The sequence below is a fragment of the Aedes albopictus genome, chromosome 3 (genome assembly GCF_035046485.1).
Source record: "Aedes albopictus strain Foshan chromosome 3, AalbF5, whole genome shotgun sequence".
In the NCBI taxonomy this organism is placed as follows: domain Eukaryota; kingdom Metazoa; phylum Arthropoda; class Insecta; order Diptera; family Culicidae; genus Aedes; species Aedes albopictus.
Window position 1 is genome coordinate 81,578,968 of NC_085138.1, and position 24,410 is coordinate 81,603,377.

Sequence of the window (24,410 nt, forward strand, 5' to 3'; positions counted from 1 at the left end):
ACCGTCGAGGTGACACCTCGAGCTGGGCAGCGGCACATCGACTCAGCGACGACACTTGGCTATCGTACTGATAGCACCAGGAATCTCATTCACAACAGCAAGCGGCGGGCCAGTTTTCGATTGCGTCTAGCGTTGAGCGCGGAGAAAACCAACACGAATTGCGTGGCATTGTAAATTCATCAAAATCGTACATTATTCAAACGGTTCTTTTCAGGACCATCGAAAAAGATTTCTCAAGAGTTAATTGGATGAATTTCCACCCTCGATCGAGAAAGGTGAACCTAGTGCAAAGCAAGGACAGAGCGGCGTTTCTCAGCAAAAGCAAAACCGGTCATTAATCGCATGCACGGCAGCAAGCGGCGGGCCAGTTTTCGGTGGCGTTCAGCATTTAGTGCGGAGAAAACAAACACGCATAGTGGCATAGTGAATTCATTTAATTTTCCTCCTAATTTAAGGACCATCGAAAATGATTTTTCAAGAGCTGTGAATCGGATAATTCCATTCCAACGAACGGGAAAAGTGTAGTACAACCGAAAAGTGAATGATTTTGAATGCTTGGTGACTCAGCCAGCAACAATTATGACGTCTAATTGTTCCACCCGGACTTTGGCAACGCATTATCATATCCGGACCATTTTGCGTGAAAAATGTTTCAATTCTAACATTTTCCAAATTAAAATGATCTAAATCATCTAATATTTTGGTTACATTATCCGTTCAATGGAAATTTTCTCATTTCTCGGTTGATTAATCGTTTGATGCGTCTGGAGCATGAGGGGCGGGTCATGCAAACGAAATTAACTGAAAAGCCAGCCGAATGGGAGGAGCTTCATCTGCCAATCTAGGGGTATAAAAGCAGTGTTCTCTGTTTTCTTTCGTCATTTTCGTTGGATCAGTCAAGGAGGTTGGAGGTGGATGTCACCTCCAGCAAGGCAGCAGCACAACAACCCATCGACTACTCTCGGATATCGTGCTGATGATAGCACTTGGAATCGCATCCATGGCAGCGGCGGTGGGCCAATTTTCGACGGCGTCCAGCATTCTCCGCACTCCGCAGCGAAAACCAACACGCATTGCATGGCATTTTGAATGCATCAAAATCGTCCATTAATCAAACCGGTCCTTTTCAGGACCATCGAAAATGATTCCTCAAGAGTTAATTGGATAATTTCCAACATCGATCGAGATGTAGTGCAACCAAAAAGCAAAAGACAGAGCATCGTTGCCAGTAATAGTGAAACTGGTCATTATTGTAATCCACGGCGGTCCAGTTTTCGGTGGCGTTTATCATTCAGCACGGAGAAAACCAACACGCATTGCGTGACATGGTGAATTCATGCCATTTCGTTCCTAAAATCGTCAATTAATCAAACGGTCTTGTTCAGGACCACCGTTAATTATTCCTTAAGAGTCTGTGAATCAGCTAATTTCATTCCATCGAACGAGAAAAGTGTGGTGCAATTGAGAAGTGAAAGATTGAATACTTGGTGGCCCAGCAATAATGATGAAACCGGTCACTAATGGCCTAATGGTTCCGCCCGGAATTTAACAACGCATTATTCTATCCGAACTATTTTGCGTGAAACATTGTTTAATTAAAATTAAGTTTAAACATTTTTCGAAAATGTTCGAAGGTGAATATATGACGAAGCCACACCTAGAATTTTCTAGAGCACAAATCTGAAGAACCGAATATCGGTTTGCGCTTAAAAGTTGATCGTTTGGTTACCCGCTGGTGGTTTGCTCATTTCTCGGTTGGTTAGTTGCTTGATGCGTCTGGAGCATTCGGGGCGGGTCATGCAAACGAAATAAACTGGAAAGCCAGCCAAATGGGAGGAGCCTAATCTACTAATCAAGGGGAATAAAAGCAGTGACCTCTGTTTTCTTCCGTCATTTTCGTTGAATCAATCAAAGGGAATGGATGTCACCTCCGCAGTTGCGCACCAATCCTGCGATGACTCTCGGCTATTTAGCTGATAGAACCAGGAATCTCTAGAATCTGGAACCAGGAATCTCAGGCTATATGGAACAAGGCCCATATAGCCGAGGCGGTAAACGCACGGGTATTCAGCATGACCATGCTGAGGGTAACGGGTTCGATTCCCGGTCGGTCCAGGATCTTTTCGTAAAGGAAATTTCCTTGACTTCCTTGGGCATAGAGTATCTTCGTGCCTGCTACACGATATGCACATGCAAAATGGTCATTGGCAGAGGAAGCTCTCAGTTAATTACTTTGGAAGTGCTCATAGAACACTAAGCTGAGAAGCAGGCTTTGTCCCAGTGAGGACGTTACGTCAAGAAGAAGAAGAAGAACCAAGAATCTCATCCACGGCAGTAAGCGATGGCAGTTTTCGATGGCTTCCAGCATTCAGTGCGGATAATTTTCAATTGTCTTGCCGAAATCTCCTGTTAGGGTATCGCGCTACTTGGGCGGTGGTTTTCTTCGTCTGTTATTTTCGTCTGTTTTCCACTGTAACTCGGTCAATTTTGAACCGATTGACTTGAAATTTTGTACACGGGTAGATACTATACCTATCTCACCGCATTCCAAGAATTGTGTCAATTGGTTCAAGATTGACTGAGTTATAGTGGAAAACAGACGAATATGGAAGCCACCGCCCAAGTAGCGCGATTCCCTATTTAAAAGGTTCTTTTCAGGACCAGTGAAAATTATTCCTCCAGAGTTATGAATCGGATAATTAAAAGCGACAGACTGAAAACTTAGCAACAGTATTGCCGGCCTCTAATTGTTGTTCGCGTAACTATACAACGTATTGTTGAATCTAGAATATTTCATGAAACTGCAATCAAAATTATCTAAAATTTCGTTAACAGCAATTGAGTTGTGTCAAATACACATGGCTACGGTGGCTCCATCTGTTCATTTCATAGCGGCAATTTTAGTTATTTTAATGATTGTTGCGATCGCAATATGATGTTTGGGAAGCTATGGCTTAACGCCTTTCAATATTATAATCATTCTTTCCTTTCGACGAAAATTCTTTCAAACAACGGTTGAACATTTATCTTCAAAATAAAATAATACTCAACCCTCAAGTGATGGCCAACCGCGCGAGTTACGGAAGGTTTAACTAATTAACATCTTATGAATGCGTTCAGTGAAATGGATCACATAGGTAACAACTTTAATAACCACATCAATCCGCCGATTTGAATTTTGCCAGCATACATTGTGTAGGCCTTTTATCGTCGGTTTCCTCCAATAGGGGCACAACTCAAAAAATGTGAATTTTCAGAATAAGCGTTTAAAAATTGGCAATCATGAAGCACCTCCTGCAAATTCACTTATTTCTCTCATCATTTGACAAATGTAAACAAATTTTGATTGTTGTATCATTGAAAGGGGCTGAAGGACTATCTGTTTCATGAATTTTTGACAACTATTTTTCAACGACTATTGAAAAAATTGACTGATTTTGAGTTGTGCCCTTACTGCGGAAAATTGGTGAAAATGCCCAAATCTCGCGTTTCTCATCGAATTTTGGAACGGGTCTTTGTGAGATGAAATTTTACATAGTTTTTCATCATTTGCCATCAAAATCTCAAAAATGACATATTTTGAGTTGTGCCCCTATTGCAGGAAACCGACGTTATGTGATAAATTCGTTATGCATTTATTTACGAAGGTCGGACAACAATGACACGAAAAATCAGCTGATTTAAGACTTCAAATTAAAGGGCCCATTTCAATATATAAAAGTCGGAACCTCATTCCAGCCTTTGTCCTACGTCAACAATGCGGTTATGTCTCAGACATTACCCACCCCTAGTTTTTCTTTTTCTCGACCGACGCAAGGGCGTAGCCAAGGGGGGGCAGGGGGGGGCCGTGGCCCCCCCCTGACCGAGCAACTCTATTCTAACTTAACCGAAAAACTTAGATGATCAGAGCTGTTTTTGACTAGTAAGAATAAAATTCTCCTGCATCCCTGTATTTTTTTTTAATGTATGCAGGAATTAATTCGGAAATTCTTGGAGGAATATCATCGAAAATTCCTGAGGGTATTCCTTCGGAAATACCTGGAGGAATTCCTTTGGAAATTCCTGAAGGAATTCCATCCAAAATTCCTGGAGGAATCCCTTCGCAAATTTCTGGAAGAATTCCATTGGAAATTCCTGAAGGAATTCCTTCGGAAATTCTTGAAGAAATTCCTTCGGAAATTCCTTCGGAAATTCCTGGAGCAATTCCTTCGGAAGTTCCTTGGGCAGTTCCTTGGGAAAATCTTGGATGAATACCTTCGGAGATTCCTGGAGGAATTCTTTCAGAAATCCATAAAGAAATTCGTGAGGAAATGCTTAGGTGAATTCCTTACGAAATTCCTGGATAAAATAAGTCCAAACTTCCTGGAGGAATGCTTTTGGAAATTCCTGGAGGAATTCCTTCGGAAATTCCTGAAGGAATTTCTTTAGGAGATCCTGGAGGAATTCTTTCGGAAAATCCGGGAGGAATTGCTTCGGAAATTCCTGAAGCAATTCCTTCAAAAAATCCTGGAGGAATTCCTTAAAAAATTCCAGAAGGAATTCCTTCCAAAATTCTTGGAGGAATCCCTTCGCAAATTCCTGGAAGAATTCCTTCGGAAATTCCTGAAGGAATTCCTTGGGAAATTCCTGAAGGAATTCGTTCGGAAATTCCTGAAGGAATTCCTTCAGAAATTTCTGGAGGAATTCCTTCGGAAATTCCTTGAGGAGTTCCCTCGAAAAATCTTGGATGAGTACCTCCGGAAATTTCTGGAGGAATTCTTGCAGAAATCTATAGAGAAATTCCTGAGAAAATCCTTGGATGAATTCCTTAGGACGTTCCTGAAAATAAAATCATTCTAAACTTCTTAGAGGAATGCTTTTTATGATTCCTGGAGGTATTCTTTCGGAAATTCCTGGAGGAATTCCTTCAGAAATTCCTGGAGGTATTCCTTCGGAAATTCCTGGAGAAATATTTTTCGGAAAGTCTTTTTGGATTTTATTTTTGGAAATTCCAAGAGGAATTCCCTCGAAAATTCATGAAGGAATTCCTTTACAAACTCCGTTAGGAATTCCTTCAAAAATTCCTGGAGGAATTCTTTCGGAAATTTCGGGAGGAATTCCTCCGGAAATTGCTGGACGAATTCGTTTGAAGATTCATGGAGGAATTCCTTTGGAAATTCCTGCAGGAATAATTTAGGAAATTCTTAGGGGAATTTCTTCGGAAATTCCTGAAGAAATCTCTCCGGAATCTCTTGGATGCATTCCTTCTGAAATTCGTGGAGCAATCATTTCGGAAATTCCTGGAGAAATTCCTTCGAAAATACTTGGAGGAATTTCTTTAAAAATTCCCGGAGGAATTCCATTGGAAATTCCTGGAGGAATTCCTTTGGAAATTCCTTCGTAAATTCCTGGAGAAACTCTTTTGGAAATTCCTGAAGGATTTTTTTCTTGGAAATTCCAGGAAGAATTCCTTCAGAAATTCCAGGAGAAATTCTGTCGGAAATTCCTGGAGAAATCCCTTTGGAAATTTCCGAATGAATTTCTCCATGAATTTCCGATGTAATTCCACCAGGAATTTTGCGAAGGAATTCCTTCAGGATTTTCCGAATGAATTCCTCCATGTATTTCCGAGAGAATTCCTCCAGGAATTTCAGAGGGAAATCCTCCAGGAACTTCCGGAGAAATTCCTCCAAGAAATTTCGGAAACATTCCTCCACAAATTTCTGGAGGAATTACTCTAGGAATTTCCCGAGGTATTCCTCCAGGAATTTCCGAAGGAATTCCTTCATGAATGTTCGCTACCGACAAGTACGCTCCGGTGGAAAATGTGCCCCACTTTCCCCTATCACGCAAGAGAAGATGGAAAACGTCAAACGCGGGAGCACAGCAGCAAGTTGCTCACCCGCCGCCAGCACCACGATCATCGTCACTCATCAATGTAAACACGCGCTCGTGAGTGACCACGCGCGCTGCCGCCACCGCCACCGTCGGGAACTCAGCGTCATCATCATCATCGCCGTCATCGCGCCGACCGCGTGTGTTGCAGTGACACCAGATTTCCGGATTGTTCTGGAGTTTTCGAATTCTTGTCGTGCAACATTTTTGAGCGCTATAAAAGCGAACATGGACCGACGTACTGCGAAAATAGTATCATTTGACCCGGCTAAAGGCTTGTTTACAGTTCGGAAAATTTGCCACGGGATTTGCGCGCGGGATTTGGCACGGGAATCAACTCGGAAAATTTTTCCGCCGACTGTTCTCCTCATCTCTCCACAAATAACTTTGACGTTAGTTTACGTGTTTACAACGGTCCCAGAGAAAATATTTTGTCTGATCGGTTCATTCGTTTCGTTTTTTGGTGCTGCAATTGATCATTCGTTGTTTAATAATTATTCAAAAGTAAGTTATTTTTATAAAAGTTATCGGTTTACATAAAAAAGGGCGTTAAATTAACATATTTAAATGCATTTCAGGTGTACCATCCGATGTCTGCATGTTGCTGCTGCTCAAACCACCCAAACCCGTACCTGACCGTCCGGTGTTCGTGGTTCCAGGAACTATGGTACATGCTGAAAAATTCGATTGAAAGCGGTCGCCAAAAATGCTTCGACCCAGGAGGACAAGTGAAAGTAACGGCACAGCTCGGCTTGTGCTCAGCGGATCGCTGAAATTAATAAACATCGATCAACTCTGGGTCATCGAGCAGCGGCGCACCAAGGCTTCGCTTCAAAAGGCTAGTTTTTATGTCCCGACGACGCAATTGAACTACAATACGCCCATTGGGAGTCCGCATCTATACTACTACTTCGCTGTCGGATCCACCCTTGGAGCACGGACAACAGCGAACATTGGATGACGCAAGCAGGACCATTGCTCGGAGTCTACACGGCGTCAGAACCACGGAAGGTGTTAGTTATCTAACAACACCTATTTCAATTTCTAAAGCAGTCCGCAACAAAATTTCTAGAGGAATTGGTAATTATCATACAGCTTCCCCCAATCTGCTTATGGTTTCATGTAGGCATTCTTTTTGCTTCTTTTAGCTCTAATTTAAACTGGAGAAGCAGTCACCAAAATTCTGCAGATGCCTTCCAATTACTTCCATCGGTTTCGGATCCAAGATCGGCGCCGGCAAACTAATTACGTAACGGGTAGCACAGATGGCAAACGGGAACATGACGACGGTGCACCATGATTCGAGCGAGCTCGAACGATGGCTGTCATTTCGTTCCAACGGTATCCCGAAACGCATGGAATCCAATTTCACCGGTGCGTGTGACACCGGCTTTCGACCGACTCGATTGACGACTTTATCGAATTGGTTAAATACCCCTCCAAACTGCGGACTATTTTGCACAAAATGATATCCGCTGACAAAGCTGTTGAAAAAAGTTGACTGAAAAATATTGACGAGTTTCAACGGGACAAGGCCTGCACAACATGGACACGGGATGTTCCCCAGCGGAACTAGCTTTTTATATGGAACTAGCATAGCGACAAAACGATCCAGATGCTGTATAAATCGACTTGTGATGGTGAGTAGTTTAATATACCTTTCCTATTTACAATATACTCATTATTCGTGTAAGCGAAGAGATGTAATATAAATATGCGCTTCTAACTAATCCAATCTTAAAGATTGAGAATTCCTCCAGGAGTTCCCTCTGGGGATTCGTACAGTAGTTTCTTTTGTAGTTTCCTCATAGTGTTTATTCTAGGGTTTCCTCCAGGAGATCGTTTCTGGGATTATTCCTAGAGTATATTGTAGGGGTTTCTCCTCATATCTACGAGATCATTGTAGGGATGCTTCCTGGACTTCCTCTAAGGATTCCGCCAGATGCTCTTCCTGGGCATTCACCCAGGAGTTTGTTTGGAGGATGCATTCAATAATTTTTCTGGATATTCTTCGAAGAGTTTTGTTTTTCCTAGAGATACCCCCAGGAGTTCCCTTCCTGTTCCCTTAGTCTAAATTAAGGATCTATGTAATGCTTCTTAATTTGTGTAATAATAAATTTTGTCATACTTATCCGATACAAATTACAAATATTGGACAGTTCTTTTCTTCAATTTAGATTTTTTTTTTCTTTACATAATTTATTACCAAGGCGTCCAGGTTCGTCCAGGAGTGCCTTCTAGACATTCCTCCAGGGGTTTCCTTTGAAGATTTTTCTAGGAGTTCTCTCTGGGGATTCCCCAGAAGTTCACTCTAGCGATTCCTCCTGGAGTTTCCTTTGAAGTTTCTGAAGAAGCTCCCTCAGGGGATTTGTACAGTAGTTCTTTCTGAAGATTCCTCCTAAAGTTCATTGTAGGGATTCCCCAAAGTGTTCATTTCTGGGATTCCTCCAGGAGTTTCCTCTGGGGATTCCTGCTAGAGTTTATTATAGGGGTTCATCCTTGGAATTCCTACTGGAGTTCCTTTTCAGGATTACTCCAGGAGTTCCCTCTATGGATTCCACCAGAAGCTCTTCTGGGCATTCATCCAGGAGTTTGATTGGGGGATGCATCCAGGAGTTCTCGTGGATAATGTTCCAAAAGGTATTTTTTTCTGGAGATTCCGTCAGGAGTTCCCTCTAGAAATTCCTCCTGGAGTTCATTCAAGGGATTTTCTCCTGGAGTTCATTTTGAGGATTTCTCCAAAAGTGTCCTCTGAGGATATCTCGAAGAGTTCCCTCTGAGGATTCCTCCGCAAGTTTTGACTAAGGATTCCCCAGCAGGTTCCCTCTGCGGACTCCTCCAGGGATTCCCTGTGAGGATTCCTCAAGCAGTTTCCTCGTCCAGAAGTGCCTCCAAGATATCCTTCTGAAGAATCCTTCAGAGGAATCCTCAAGGAATATCTTCCGAGAAATCCTCCAAAAATTCCTCCAGGAATCCCAGCTGAGAATTCCTCCGGCAATTCCTCAGGATTCCATCCAGGATTCGTCTAAGAATTCCTCCAGGAAGTCTTGCTGGGTATTCCTCAAGGAATTCCTCTGAGGATTTTTCCAGGAATTCCTGCTGACGATTCCTCCAGGAATTGCTACTGAGGATTCCTCCAGGGATTCATTAGGATTCCCTGTTGAGGATTTTTCCAAGACCTCCAAGAATTCCTTGGAGGATTCCAACAGGAATTCCTCATGAGAATTCTTGCAGGAATTCTTCCTGAGGATTTATTCAGGAATTCCTCAGGATTCCCTGCTGAGAATTCTTCCCAAGAATGCCTCCTGAGGATTCCATATGGATTCTGCTTCCAGGAGTTCCCTGAAAATTTCTACAAGATTTCATCGGTATTTTTTTCCAGGAGTTCCTCAAAATTCCTCCAGGAGTTCCAATGGAATACCACCAGGAGTTTCTTGAGACCTCTTCCAGGAATTCCTCGAGAGTTCCTCCAGGAATTCCTCGGGAATTGCTTCCTCGGCAATTCCTTCAGGAGTTTCTCGGCAATTTTCACAGGAGTTTCCCAGGTATTTCTTTCAGAAGTCCCTTGGGAATTTCTTCAGAAATTATTCGGAGTATCTTGCAGGAGTTTCTCGGTTTCTTTTCCGGGAGTTGATCAAGAATTCCTCCAGGAGTTCCTCTTAATGCCTCCAGGAGTTCCTTGGGAAAAGCTCCAGAATCTCCACGAGAATTCCGTCAGGAGGTCCTCAAAAAATCCTTCAGGAGTTCCTCGGGAATTTCTCCAGCAGTTCCTCGGGAATTCCTCCAGGAGTTCCTCGGGAATTCCTTCAGGAGTTCCTCGGATTTTTTTCCAGAAAAATCTCGAGAATTCCTACAGGAACTCCTCGGAAATTCCTCCAGAAGGTCATCGGAAGTTCCTCCAGGAGTTCCTCGGAAATTCCTCCAGGAGTTCCTCGGAAATTCCTCCAGAAGTTCCGCGGAAATTCCTCCAGAAATTGCACTGGGATTCCTCCAGAAGTTTTTTGGATCATCCGTAGGAGTTCCTCGGAAAATCCTCCAGGAATTCTATGGAAATTCCTCCAGGATTTCCTCGGGAATTTCTCCAGAAGTTCCTTGGAAATTCCTCCACGTGCCCCATGAAAATTTCTCCAGGAGTTTCTCGGTAATTCCTCCAGACATTTAACGGAAATTGCTTCAGGGGTTCCTCCGCAATTTCTCCAGGAGTTCCTCGGAAATTTATCCAGGAGTTCCTTGGGAATTCCTCCAGTAGTTTCTCAGAAATTCCTCCAGGAGTTTATCGGGAAGTTCTCCAGGAATTTCCCAAGAAATTCTTCTTAAAGTTCGTTGGGATTTTTTCCAGGAGTTTCTTAGGAAGTTTCCCGAGAGATGATCGAAAATTCATACAGAAGGTCTTGGAATTCCTTAAGAAATTCTTCTGAAATTCCTCCAAGAGTTCCTCAGGAGTACCACCAAAAGCTTCAAGGGAATTCCACCAGGAGGTCCTCGGAAATTTCTCGAGGAATTCCTAGAAAATTCCTAGAGAATGCCTTCAAAAGCTCTTCAGGAATTTCTCCAAGAGTTCTCAGCCAGTTTTTCAAGGAATTCGAGTTCCTCCAGGACTTCTTCGGGAATTTCTCCACGAGTTCCTCGAAATTTTTCCAGGAGTTACTTGTGAATTCATCCAGGAGTTCCCAAGAAATTCCCACAGTAGTTCCTTGTGAATTCATTCAGGAAATTCATGGAAATTCTTGAGGAGATCCTCGGAAATTCCTCCAGGAGTTCTTCGGGAATACCTCCGGAAATTGTACGAGAATTCCTTCAGCAGTTCCTCAGGAATCTGCATAGGTGTTCCTCGGAAATTTCCCGAGAAATTGCACGGAAATTCCTCCAGGAGTTCCTCGAAAATTCCTCCAGGAGTTCCTCGCGAATTCCTCCAGGAGATATTCGGGAATTCCTCCAGGAGCTCCGCGGGAATTCCTCCAAGAACTCTTCAGGAATTTCTCCAGGAGTTCCTCGAAAATTCCTCCTGGGGTTCCTCGCGAATTCCTCCAGGAGATCCTCGGGAATACCTCCAGGAGTTCCTCGGAAATTCCCCCAGGAGTTCCTCGGAAATTCCCCCAGGAGTTCCTCGGGAATTTCAACAGGAGTTCCTTGGGAATTCCTCTTGGAGTTTCTTGGAAGTTCCTCGGGAATTCCTTCAGGAGTTCCTCGGGTATTCCTTCCGGAGTTCCTTGGGAATTACTTCAGGATTTCCTAGGATATTGCTTCAGGAGTTCCTCGGAAATTGCTTCAGGAGTTCCTCGGAAATTGCTTCAGGAGTTCCTCGGGAATTCCTTCAGGAGTTCCTCGGGAATTCCTTCAGGAGTTCCTCGGGAATTCCTTCAGGAGTTCCTCGGGAATTCCTTCAGGAGTTCCTTGGGAATTCCTGAAGGAGTTCCTCGGGAACTCCTGAAGGAGTTCCTCGTGAATTCCTGAAGGAGTTCCTCGGGAATTCCTTCAGGAGTTCCTCGGGAATTCCTTCAGGAGTTCCTCGGGAATTCCTTCAGGAGTTCCTCGGGAATTCCTTCTGGAGTTCATCGGGAATTCCTTCAGCAGTTCCTCGGGAATTCCTTCAGGAGTTCCTCGGGAATTCCTTCAGGAGTTCCTCGGGAATTTCTTCAGGAGTTTCTCGGGAATTCCTTCAGGAGTTCCTCGGGAATTCCTTCAGGAGATCCTCGGGAATTCCTTCAGGAGATCCTCGGGAATTCCTTCAGGAGTTCCTCGGTAAGTCCATCAGGAGTTCCTCGGTAAATCCTTCACGAGTTCCTCGGGAATTCGGGAGTTCCAGGAGATCCTAAAAGAGTTCCTCGAGAATTCTTCCAGGAGTTCCTCGGAAATTCCTCCTGGAGTTCATCGGGAATTCCTCCAGGAGTTCCTCGGGAATTCGGAAGTTCCAGGAGGTCCTAAAAGAGTTCCTCGACAATTCTTCCGGGAGTTCCTCAAAAATTCCTCCTGGAGTTCCTCAGGAATTCCTTCAGGAGTTCCTCGGGAAGTCCTTCACGAGTTCCTCGGGAGTTCGGGAGTTCCAGGAGATCCTAAAAGAGTTCCTCGAGAATTCTTCCAGGAATTCCTCGAGGAATTCCCTCAAGAGTTCCTTGTGAATTCCTTCAGGAGTTCCTCGGGAATTTCTTCAGGGGTTCCTGGGGAACTCCTTCAGGAGTTCCTCGGGAATTCCTTTAAGAGTTCCTCGGGAATTCCTTCAGGAGTTCCTCGGGAATTTCTTCAGGGGTTCCTCGGGAATTCCTTCAGGAGTTCCTCGGGAATTCCTTCAAGAGTTCCTCGGGTATTCCTTCAGGAGTTCCAGGAGATCCTAAAAGAGTTCCTCGAGAATTCTTCCAGGAGTTGCTCGGGAATTCCTCCTGGAATTCATCGGGAATTCCTCCAGGAGTTCCTCGAGGAATTCCTCCAGGAGTTCCTCGGGAATTGCTCCAGGTGTTCCTCGAGAATTTTTCCAGGAGATCTTGAAAGAGTTCCTCGTGAATTCTTTCAGGAGTTCCTCGGGAATTCCTCCAGGAGTTCCTCGTGAATTCCTTAAGAATTTCCTCGTGAATTCCCTGAGCAGTTCACTTAAGAGTTCATCGGGAATTTCTCCAGGAGATTCTTCGGTATACCTCCAGGCGATCCTTGGGTATTTCTGCAGGAGTTTCTTGAAAATTCCTGCAGGAGTTCGTAAAAGAGTTGCCCGGGAATTCCTTCAGGAGTGCCTCGGGAGTTCCTCCAGGAGATCTTAAAAGGATACCTCGTGCATTCTTCCAGGAATTCCTCGGGAATTCCTTCAGGAGTTTCTCGGGAATTCCTTCAGAATTTCCTCGTGAATTCCCTCTGCAGTTCACTTAAGAGTTCATCGGGAATTCCTCCAGGAGATCCTTGGGGTATTCCTGCAGGAGTTCCTTGAAAATTCCTGCAGGAGTTCCTCGGAAATTGCTTCATGTTTTCCTATGGAATTCCTCCAGGAGTTTCTCGGGAATTCCTCGAGGAGTTCCTCGAGAATTTCTCCAAGAGTTCCTCGGCAATTCCTCCTGCAGTTCCTCGGGAAGTCCTCCAGGAGTTCCTCGGGAATTTCTCCAGGAGTTCCTCGAGAATTCCTCGAGGAATTCTTAAAAGAGAGTTCCTCGTGCATTCCTCCAGGAGTTTCTCGGGAATTTCTCCAAGAGTTCGTAAAAGAGTTGCCCGGGAATTCCTCCAGGAGTGCCTCGGGAGTTCCTCCAGGAGATCTTAAAAGAGTTCCTCGTGAATTCTTCCAGGAGTTCCTCGAGAATTGCTCTTGGAGTTCCTCGGGAATTCCTTCCGAATTTCCTCGTGAATTCCCTCAGCAGTTCACTTCAGAGTTCATCGGGAATTCCAACAGGAGTTCCTTGGGAATTCCTCTTGGAGTTTCTTGGAAAATTCCTTCAGGAGTTCCTCGGAAATTCCTCCAGGACTCCTGGAGCAATTCCCGAGGAACTCCTAGAGGAATTCCTTAGAAAAACGTGGAGAAGTTTCCGAGGATCTCCTGCAGGAATTTTCAAGGAACTCCTGCAGGAATACCCAAGGATCGCCTGGAGGTATACCCGAAGATCTCCTGGAGGAATTCCCGATGAACTCCTGAAGGAATGCCCGAGGAACTCCTAAAGGAGTTCCCCAGGAAGCCCTGAAGGAATTCCCGAGGAACTCCTGAAGGAATTCCCGAGGAACTCCTGAAGGAATTCCCGAGGAACTCCTGAAGCAATTTCCGAGGAACTCCTGAAGGAATTCCCGAGGAACTCCTGAAGGAATTCCCGAGGAACTCCTGAAGGAATTCCCGAGGAACTCCTGAAGGAATTCCCGAGCAACTCCTGAAGGAATTCCCGAGCAACTCCTGAAGGAATTCCCGAGGAACTCCTGAAAGAATTCCCGAGGAACTCCTGAAGGAATTCCCGAGGAACTCCTGAAGGAATTCCCGAGGAACTCCTGAAGCAATTTCCGAGGAACTCCTGAAGGAATTCCCGAGGAACTCCTGAAGGAATTCCCGAGGAACTCCTGAAGGAATTCCCGAGGAACTCCTGAAGGAATTCCCGAGGAACTCCTGAAGGAATTCCCGAGGAACTTCTGAAGGAATTCCCGAGGAACTCCTGAAGGAATTCCCGAGGAACTCCTGAAGGAATTCCCGAGGAACTCCTGAAGGAATTCCCGAGGAACTCCTGAAGGAATTCCCGAGGAACTCCTGAAGGAATTCCCGAGGAACTCCTGAAGGAATTCCCGAGGAACTCCTGAAGGAATTCCCGAGCAACTCCTGAAGGAATTCCCGAGGAACTCCTGAAGGAATGCCCGAGGAACTCCTAAAGGAGTTCCCCAGGAACCCCTGAAGGAATTCCCGAGGAACTCCTGAAGGAATTCCCGAGCAACTCCTGAAGGAATTCCCGAGGAACTCCTGAAGGAATTCCCGAGGAACTCCTGAAGGAATTCCCGAGGAACTCTTGAAGGAATTCCCGAGGAACTCCTGAAGGAGTTCCCCAGGAACCCCTGAAGAAATTCCCGAGGAACTCCTGAAGGAATTCACGAGGAACTCCTGAAGAAATTCCCGAGGAACTCCTGAAGGAATTCCCGAGGAACTCCTGAAGGAATTCCCGAGGATCTCCTGAAGGAATTCCGGAGGAACTCCTGAAGGAATTCCCGAGGAACTCCTGAAGGAATTCCCGAGGAACTCCTGAAGGAATTCCCGAGGAACTCCTGAAGGAATTCCCGAGCAACTCCTGAAGGAATTCCCGAGGAACTCCTGAAGGAATTCCCGAGGAACTCCTGAAGGAATTCCCGAGCAACTCCTGAAGGAATTCCCGAGCAACTCCTGAAGGAATTCCCGAGGAACTCCTGAAGGAATTCCCGAGGAACTCCTGAAGGAGTTCCCCAGGAACCCCTGAAGAAATTCCCGAGGAACTCCTGAAGGAATTCACGAGGAACTCTTGAGGGAATTCCTCGAGGAATTCCTGGAAGAATTCTCGAGGAACTCTTTTAGGATCTCCTGGAACTCCCGAATTCCCGAGGAACACGTGAAGGACTTCCCGAGGAACTCCTGAAGGAATTCCCGAGGAACTCCTGAAGGAATTCCCGAGGAACTCCTGAAGGAATTCCCGAGCAACTCCTGAAGGAATTCCCGAGGAACTCCTGAAGGAATTCCCGAGGAACTCGTGAAGGAATTCCCGAGGAACTCCCCAAGTAACCATGACGCTTTATATAGAGCATTATTTTCGCTTTATAGTGTATTATATGACATGCGATATAAAGTTGTTTTGTCATATAGGCACCATTAAAGTAGGTTTAAAGTCGAAAGTGGCGCTACTATTGTGGATTTAAAGCAAGCATTACTGTGGTGATTGCTAAAGCATATAAAATGTTTGTACCTTATAGCTAATGCAATCAAATCGTATGGAATGCATACTTAATGCATCATGCCAAAAAAGAAAAAAAGTATGTTTTTAATTTTTCTATCTATTTTTATCTTCCGATACTCTCACTTTGATGTTTTTTATTGTATTTCGGGAATTGAACCTAGACTGCTGAAACTGACCACGATGAAACCCGGACGCGCTAACGCTGTGTGCTACGATACCATGTATTTTGCACCTGGAAAAATGTGCAACATAAAGCAACGTATACTTAGCTCGTGCCTTATTGAGTTGTGTTTTCAGCAACTCTAAAAAATGTGCCGGGGTCTGAATGCCATCAGTTATGTTACTCTCGAATATAAATTCATCTGTGTTGATCCTGTTTTTTTTTTGTTTTCATACGTGCTCACTTCTAGCTAAAATACAATAAATAAGAAACAATACAAACAGCGCTTTAATTCTTCCTTTTATGAAATCAGGGCGTTATGTTAAATAAGGAAACCGATACTCCTCATAATTTTTGTTCCCTTAGCATCTGATTGTTTTCATGTCCCAAACAGAAACCCAAAAAACCATACATAATATAAATTTTCACACAGCAACAGCTGAACATGATAATCTAAGTGCTCCGCAGCAATCCATGAAAATTTTGGTTTGTTTTTCTTTTGTTTTGAATGGTTCTGTTTCTAAAAGTGCTTTACAGTTTTTTTTTCGAACTGAGCGATATTTTTTTCTGTTTACAACGATGGAAGCTTTAGTAGAGGCATATATAAAGTAATAAATGCTTGCATTATTGATTGCTATAAAGCTTTTAACATGGTAATGCAATGAAGCATTTAACAACGGCTCTATAGAACTATACAGAACTGTCAACATCTCGTAATGCTTCAATGCTTTCATAATGTAGATTAAACGCTTCATTACTTGACAGATGTAAAATAAAAGTTATGTTGCATTAGCTAAACTATAATACGATTGAAATAATGTTATGATATAATGCTTGTGGTTACTTGGGTCCTGAAGGAATTCCCGAGGAACTCCTGAAGGAATTCCCGAGGAACTCCTGAAGGAATTCTCGAGGAACTCCTGAAGGAATTCCCGAGGAACTCCTGAAGGAATTCCCGAGGAACTCCTGAAGGAATTCCCGAGGAACTCCTGAAGGAATTCCCGAGGAACTCCTGAAGGAATTCCCGAGGAACTCCTGAAGGAATTCCCGAGGAACTCCTGAAGGAATTCCCGAGGAACTCCTGAAGGAATTCCCGAGGAACTCCTGAAGGAATTCCCGAGGAACTCTTGAAGGAATTCCCGAGGAACTCCTGTAGGAGTTCCCCAGGAACCCCTGAAGAAATTCCCGAGGAACTCCTGAAGGAATTCACGAGGAACTCTTGAGGGAATTCCTCGAGGAATTCCTGAAAGAATTCCCGAGGAACTCCTGAAGGAATTCCCGAGGAACTCCTGAAGGAATTCCCGAGGAACTCCTGAAGGAATTCCCGAGGAACTCCTGAAGAAATTCCCGAGGAACTCCTGAAGGAATTCCCGAGGAACTCTTGAAGGAATTCCCGAGGAACTCCTGTAGGAGTTCCACAGGAACCCCTGAAGAAATTCCCGAGGAACTCCTGAAGGAATTCACGAGGAACTCTTGAGGGAATTCCTCGAGGAATTCCTGGAAGAATTCTCGAGGAACTCTTTTAGGATCTCCTGGAACTCCCGAATTCCCGAGGAACAGGTGAAGGACTTCCCGAGGAACTCCTGAAGGAATTCCCGATGAACTCCAGGAGGAATTCCCGAGGAACTCCTGGAAGAATTCTCGAAGAACTCTTTTAGGATTTCCTGGAACTCCCGAATTCCCGAGGAACTCGTGAAGGATTTACCGAGGAACTCCTGATGCACTTACCGAGGAACTCCTGAAGGAATTCCCGAGGATCTCCTGAAGAAATTCCCGAGGAACTCCTGAAGGAATTCCCGAGGAACTCCTGAAGGAATTCCCGAGGAACTCCTGAAGGAATTCCCGAGGGACTCCTGAAGGAATTCCCGAGGAACTCCTAAAGGAATTCCCGAGGAACTCCTGAAGGAATTCCCGAGGAACTCCTAAAGGAATTCCCGAGGAACTCCTGAAGGAATTCCCGAGGAACTCCTGAAGGAATTCCCAAGGAACTCCTGAAGCAATTTCCGAGGAACTCCTGAAGGAATTCCCGAGGAACTCCTGAAGGAATTCCCGAGGAACTCCTGAAGGAATTCCCGAGGAACTCCTGAAGGAATTCCCGAGGAACTCCTGAAGGAATTCCCGAGGAACTCCTGAAGGAATTCCCGAGGAACTCCTGAAGGAATTCCCGAGGAACTCCTGAAGGAATTCCCGAGGAACTCCTGAAGGAATTCCCGAGGAACTCCTGAAGGAATTCCCGAGGAACTCCTGAAGGAATTCCCGAGGAACTCCTGAAGGAATTCCCAAGGAACTCCTGAAGGAATTCCCAAGGAACTCCTGAAGGAATTCCCGAGGAACTCCTGAAGGAATTCCCGAGGAACTCCTGAAGGAATTCCCGAGGAACTCCTGAAGGAATTCCCGAGGAACTCCTGAAGGAATTCCCGAGGAACTCCTGAAGGAATTCCCGAGGAACTCCTGAAGGAATTCCCGAGGAACTCCTGAAGGAATTCCCGAGGAACTCCTGAAGGAATTCCCGAGGAACTCCTGAAGGAATTCCCGAGGAACTCCTGAAGGATTTTCCGAGGAACTCCTGAAAGAATTTCCGAGGAACTTCTTAAGGAATTCCCGATAAACTTTTTGAGAAATTCCCGAGGAACTCCTAGAGGAATTCTCGAGGAACTCTTTTAAAATCCTTTCTTCGAATTTCGACTGTTGGTGATTATGTTGGAAGGGGAATGGCGTTCAGTCTTTGGAGGAATAACTCAAAAACGGATTCTTAAGCTTAAGAATCCGTTTTTGCGTTATTCCTCCAAAGACTGAACGCCATTCCCCTTCCAACATCTTTTAAGATCTTCTGGATGAATTCCCGAGGATCTCGTGGAGGACTTCCCGAATTCTTCGAATTCTTCGAATTTCGACTGTTGGTGATTATGTTGGAAGGGGAATGGCGTTCAGTCTTTGGAGGAATAACTCAAAAACGGATTCTTAAGCTTAAGAATCCGTTTTTGCGTTATTCCTCCAAAGACTGAACGCCATTCCCCTTCCAACATCTTTTAAGATCTTCTGGATGAATTCCCGAGGATCTCGTGGAGGACTTCCCGAGGAAATCCCGAGGAATCCCCAATGAAATCCTGGATTTATTCCCGAGGAGTTCCCGGAGGAATTCCCGAGAAACTTATTGAGGACTTCGCGAGAAACTCTTTGAAGAACTTTAGGAGGAATTCCCGAAGAACTTCTGGAGAAATTCCCGAGGAACTCTTGAAGAAATTCCCGATAAACTCCAGCAAGAATTCCCGAGGAACTATTTCGGGAACTCCTGGAGGAATTCCCGATAAACTTCTCGAGGAATCCCCGAGGAACTTCTGGAGGAATTCCAGAGGATGTCGTGGAGGAATTTCCGAGGAACTCCCTATATAAAAAATCCTTTAAAAGAACACCCGTTAAACTTATTTATAAGAACCCCTTTGAGTATCTTTTGCAAAAAAAAAACATTTAGAGGAATTGTAAAGTATTTATTAAAACAATGCTAATGAATGTTCGTATATTTCAGAGTGACAGCGCAGCCGTCTTCCAGTGCTATAAAAAATTTTCACTCCCGCACTAAATACACCATGTACAGGACCCTGATAGGACTGGTGGTATTCTACGGGCATGAGATCTGGACTATGCTCAAGGAGAATAGCAAGTGTTCGAGCGTCGGGTGCTAAGAACAACCGTTGGCGGTGTGCAGGAGAACTATATGAGGCGGCGAAAGCTGGAATGAAACGATGGACAGGGCATGTCGTGAGAATGCCGGACAACAAGCCTACAAAGCTGGTGTTCGCAAGAGATCCGTATAGTACAAGGAGACCTGGAGGGTAGCATGCAAGATCAGGTGCAGAACGATCTGGCAAATGTAGAACGCAAAGGAATTGTTGAATCAGTTTTATTGTAAAATGTAATACTAAATAAATAAATGAATGCTATGAAAAATGACCAAAAGTAGTGTAACTCCTCAACGAAAAAAAAGGGAAAAATCTCAGAATAAACTTCTCAGGAGGAAAATCTAGCGAAAAATGCCCAGGGCTCCTAAAGATAAATCCCTAGGAAGAACTTCTTGAAAAACTAGAACTTCTCAGAATCCTCAGAAAGAGCATTCAGGAGGATCCTATGGAAAAATCACATCCCAGCAGGTACTCCAGCAAAAATCCCCAGGAATAACTATTTAAAAAAAAAAATATAAAGTTAAAATACTTAGAGGAAAATAGGAAGAAAAAATGGACGAATATTGGCAAGCAGAACTCCTGGTAGATCTCCAGGCAGAACCCCTAGAAGAATAATTCCTACTGGTAACTTTTGGATTGAATTCCTAAGGAAAAGCTTTCGGATAAAAAACTAACGATGGTACTTTTGGAAATAAAATCATTAGGAAGAACTAAAAAAAATCCCACAAATCCCGAAAAAACAGTACACTCCTGATCGTAGAAAATATCGACAAGGAACTATACTGCCGCCACTCGCATAACAGTCCCATCTTTGCTGGGTTTCCTATTCATATGGGACTGTTTTGCGAGTGGGGGCAGTATAGTTCTAGTATTTCTTACAAATAGACGAAATTCTTAGAAAAAGGGGAAAACGCAATTTAATTGGATGTCCAAAAACAGCGATTGAATCATTCTTAGCGCACTTCAACTTTGTAGCGACTCAAACAGATCAAAATACGCGCGGAAACAATTCGAAGTGAATTCTTTCCGGCGGGAAAAATGTGTGTAGAGATTTTTTCCCTTTCCGCGCCAAAATCCGTGACCGGGTTTACACTTCGGAAAAATTGTCATCCATGTTTTCCGTCGCGGGATTTGAAATTCCGCGCTCCATTTAAAATACACAGGGGACCAAATCCCGTGACACGTTTTCCGAACTGTAAACCAGCCTTAACGGTCAAGTAGTGTGAAGTGATAAGTTACAAGTGAAGTGTACTTACAAGCGTTGGCGTGGCTTGGACAACGCCAAGTGAAGTAAATAAAGTGGTTCAAGTGTAAACCTGTGTTTTCTTTCCGAGGAAAGAAAATCCCCGTTTGAGGCACTGCGGAGCCCCAAACATTTTGGTCCTTCGAACCGGATACCGTACCTGTGGAGTGGAACCGGCCTACAGTCCCGGTTCTTTATCGAAGCGAGGAACCCCTGCCGGTCAGCAGGGATGGCATGTCACGCAGAAATTGTGCCCATTTACGCTCATCTTTCACTGAACTTCTCAGTTTCACTTACCTTACCAAAGAGAAAGAGAAAAAACGCACAATAAAATGTACATAATTTCTCTCACGCAGAGTTTTTGTGCGGGTGATTAGAGTGCTGCGTGAGAGCAATGAGAGCCCGCAGATCATAACCCCAGTGCGCAATTTCTGCGCGCACGCAGAAAAAACAGAACTCAGTGCACACGCAGTGTGTTCAAAGGGGTCAGTGTTGTTTGAGCATTTGGTGAACCGAAAGCATGCCAGTGAGTCTAAAATCCGCTAAGGAGTATCAAATCCTGTGATATCAGAGACAAGCAGACGTCTTAAGCTGGTCAAGGACTTACAATTGATGAATATTTTGGTTCCAAATTCCACCAACAGGCGGTGCTAGTGAGCTAACAAATTTCGTTTTTCATATATATCAGGAAAATTTGCAAAAAATTGCAACTAGCGCCACCTAGCTGCAGATACTCGAACCAAACGATAATTATTCTGAAAGCCCTTGATCTACCAAACAATTTTGCCGAAGACACCATCTTTCTAAAGAATCAGAATGCTGAGATATGTGAAATGTAAAATTTGTACGCTATCTAGCGCCGCCTAGCGGTGAAATCACGAATCACACGGCTCATATTCTAAAAGCCCTTGACCAACTGAACAACTTTGCAGAAGAAACCAACTCTCTAAGTAATCAGGTTCCTGAGATATATGGGATGTAAATTTTGTCAGTGTTGCATCTGCTTGTCTAAGATATCATATAAATCACAGACAAGTAGATGTGACTCTAGCGAAATTTCAATCTCATATATCTCATGATCCCGATTACTTAGAGAGTTGGTGTCTTCGGCAAAGTTGTTTGGCTGCACTGAAATAAATTTTGTTGTTGTTTCCACCGAATCCATGGTAATATTAAGAACTGTACCAACAATTTTCAACCGAATGCAAAATTCTGTTAATTGTACGGAAACATTGTCAATATTACCATGCGTGAAGTACCATTGACTAAAAACATTCTTGATATTACTATTTTGACATTGTAGTTTTGACAATGTTTATCTAAGACGCGCAACATTCAAGTCTACATGGTCGAAATTACAATGCCCAAATAGTAGAACCAAGAATGTTTTTAGTCAACAGTAATACACGCATGGTAATATTGACAATGTTTCAGTACAATTAACAGAATTTTGCATTCGGTTGAAAATTGTTGGTACAGTTCTTAATTCTACCATGGATTCAGTGGAAACGACAACAAAATTTATTTCAGTGTGGTCAAGGACTAACCGATAATAAGACTTAAGATTCAAAATTCTACCGCTAGGCGGCGCTAGAGAGCAAACAAATTTTAAATTTCACATATCTCAGCATCCTTATTTTGTAGAAAGATGGTGTCTTCGGCAACATTGTTTGGTAGATCAAGGGCTTTCAGAATAATTACCGTTTGGTTCAAGTTTCTGCAGCTAGGCGGCGCTAGTTGCATTTTTTTGCAAATTTTCCTGATATTTATGAAAAACAAAATTTGTTAGCTCACTAGCACTGCCTAGCGGTGGAATTTTGAATCTTTAATCTTATTATCGGTTAGTCCTTGATCAGCCAAACAACTTTGCCGAAGACACCAACTTTCTAAGTAATCAGGATCATGAGATATATTAGATTGAAATTTCTTTAGTGTCACATGTACATGTACTTACATGTAAGTACTTTCATACTCCTGTGGTACACACAGTATTGCACTGGAAGCGCGACTGAGTGCGCTCTCAACACGAATTTTTGTGTGCACATTTTCTGCGCGCGCAAAATGTGCACGCAGAAACTGAAAAAACATGTTTGTTCTAACATTTGTTTGAGCACTCATTTTGAGGGTGCCGCGATGGATGCCAGAGAGTGAGCGGGTGGTTTGTGTGTGAAAAAAGTTGCGTAGTTCACACTCGCTCTCGTTGAAAGTCGTGTGTAGAGTGTATGTTTTCTCTTCTCACGTTTCGCACTGAGGAGTATCCCGAATAAAAAATACAGTAGAAAAACCGAACGTTATATTGTAACAGTACTATTTAGAACCATATTTTTACAATAGACACCACTGTAAAAATAAAAATACAAAAACAATAAGATGTAATGTAGGACACCATACCGTGAATTGTAAATAAGATTTTTACAATATATTATACAGGTTGTTAAGTATCGTAACAATATGAAAAAATATTTTTCTCCATATATATTTTTTTGCAAAACCATACATTTTATTGTTAATGAATTGTTCAAAATACTGATACGTGGGTTTAAATATACCGTACATTATATGGTACATGAATGGTTTCAAACAATAAAATATACCGTAAATAAATTGTTTTTAATTGTAATTTCACTACTGGTTATACATTTAATCAAATGGTTTTGGAATGGTTCTCTTTTGTTATGTTGAATTGTTTTACATTACATAAACCATATATTGTTTTATTATCTTGCCATTTTCCTCCTGTTAATGGCATCTTAGGCTTATTAGATTTATTAGAATGCGCTTTGGGAATTCCTAGAGCGTTTTGGATAACCCTTCATATATAGGATCGCCCACGTCTAAGTCTGAGTAGTCTCTGATTGCATTAACAGTTGAAGCTTAGGCTCCCATGCCCCACCAGCCAGATAACCGTGTTTTGCAAACTTAGCATTATTTGTGGCAACACTTTGAGCGGCATGATGGAACTATGCCGAGCGCGCTAAGTGTTATTAGACCACTAAGGGTTCGTTCAAATATTACGTAACGCTAAGAGGGGCGGGAAGGGGTCTTGCGCTGTGTTAGGCTTCATACAAATTTTGAAAACTTCTCATACAAAATTTGTTACGTGGGGGAGGTTGGGGGTCTTAAATTGTCGAATATTGCGTTACGTAATATTTGAATGAACCCTAATGCATGAAGTGGGTGACGAGGTACATAAGTATCATTACAGCGTGCTTAACCGTTATTGCAATATTGAGGCACCAGTTTGACTAAAGCATGAGCATGAGCATGAGATGACCGTACAATTCGTAGTTGCTACTCCGTTACTAACCAGAACAGTCAACATTGCACAGGGAACCAAATGGATGGGGCCTGGGTGTAGCTTTCCATCCTCAATGTGCAATTTTGAAGGTTCAAAACTTTATATTGTCAGTACCGGCGCCGGCCACGTCCTTACGGTCATCGGGGAAGGGAAGGAATGTTGGTGTGACATCCGTTGCTACTAGAGACCGTGTGTACCTCCGCATCCCCACGGTTGTCACAGGAAGGACGTTTGTTAGTGGGAAGGGAAGGGATAGAAAGTTACATAGATCTGGATTCACATTGGTAAGTGATGTGAGCTATGCAACCCTTGATATGATTTAGTCTTCCGCCAGCCGGCTGTCGGAAGAATACAATTATTTTATTGTATGTTTGTTTATTAAATTTAATTATATACCGGGTATGAATATTTTTTTAAACCACGCTTATGTCGGATCAACTCGTTATAACGCACGTTTTAAGCTTATCGTTTCTCAGTCAGAAAATAAACTATATGCAATTCCGTTTAGTGTTGCTGCCAATGCTGAAAAACCGAAACCCGCACCGTAGCATTACGAGAAAACTGGACAACTAAACAACTAGAATCGTTGCTTTTGAGTTTCATCTATGTTCTTGTATTACTTTTTTTTCGCGTTCCCGTGTTAATAAGATTGCAGATAATAAAACCGTTGTACATATTTATTATCCGCGAACGTTCACAACGCGTAATATAAGTTGAAAATGTGATGAACAGAAATACATTATCGTAAATGTTCGAAAAAGAAATCGAAATTATGGAACTCGGCACGAAT

General features: G+C 43.4%; 1 protein-coding gene and 1 long non-coding RNA gene across 2 annotated transcripts in view; one reads left to right on the top strand and one right to left on the bottom strand.

Annotated features, from left to right (window-relative positions):
• The window catches only part of LOC109413884 (large ribosomal subunit protein eL13), a 258,035-nt gene that overhangs the window by 15,325 nt on the left and 218,300 nt on the right, over positions 1-24,410 (bottom strand). The gene's annotated exons all lie outside the window — the stretch shown is intronic.
• Positions 6,150-20,290, top strand: LOC109413618 (uncharacterized). Its single transcript, XR_009999086.1, has 4 exons — positions 6,150-6,378; positions 6,453-6,954; positions 7,023-7,514; positions 18,926-20,290. It is a non-coding gene; the product is annotated as an uncharacterized LOC109413618 (long non-coding RNA).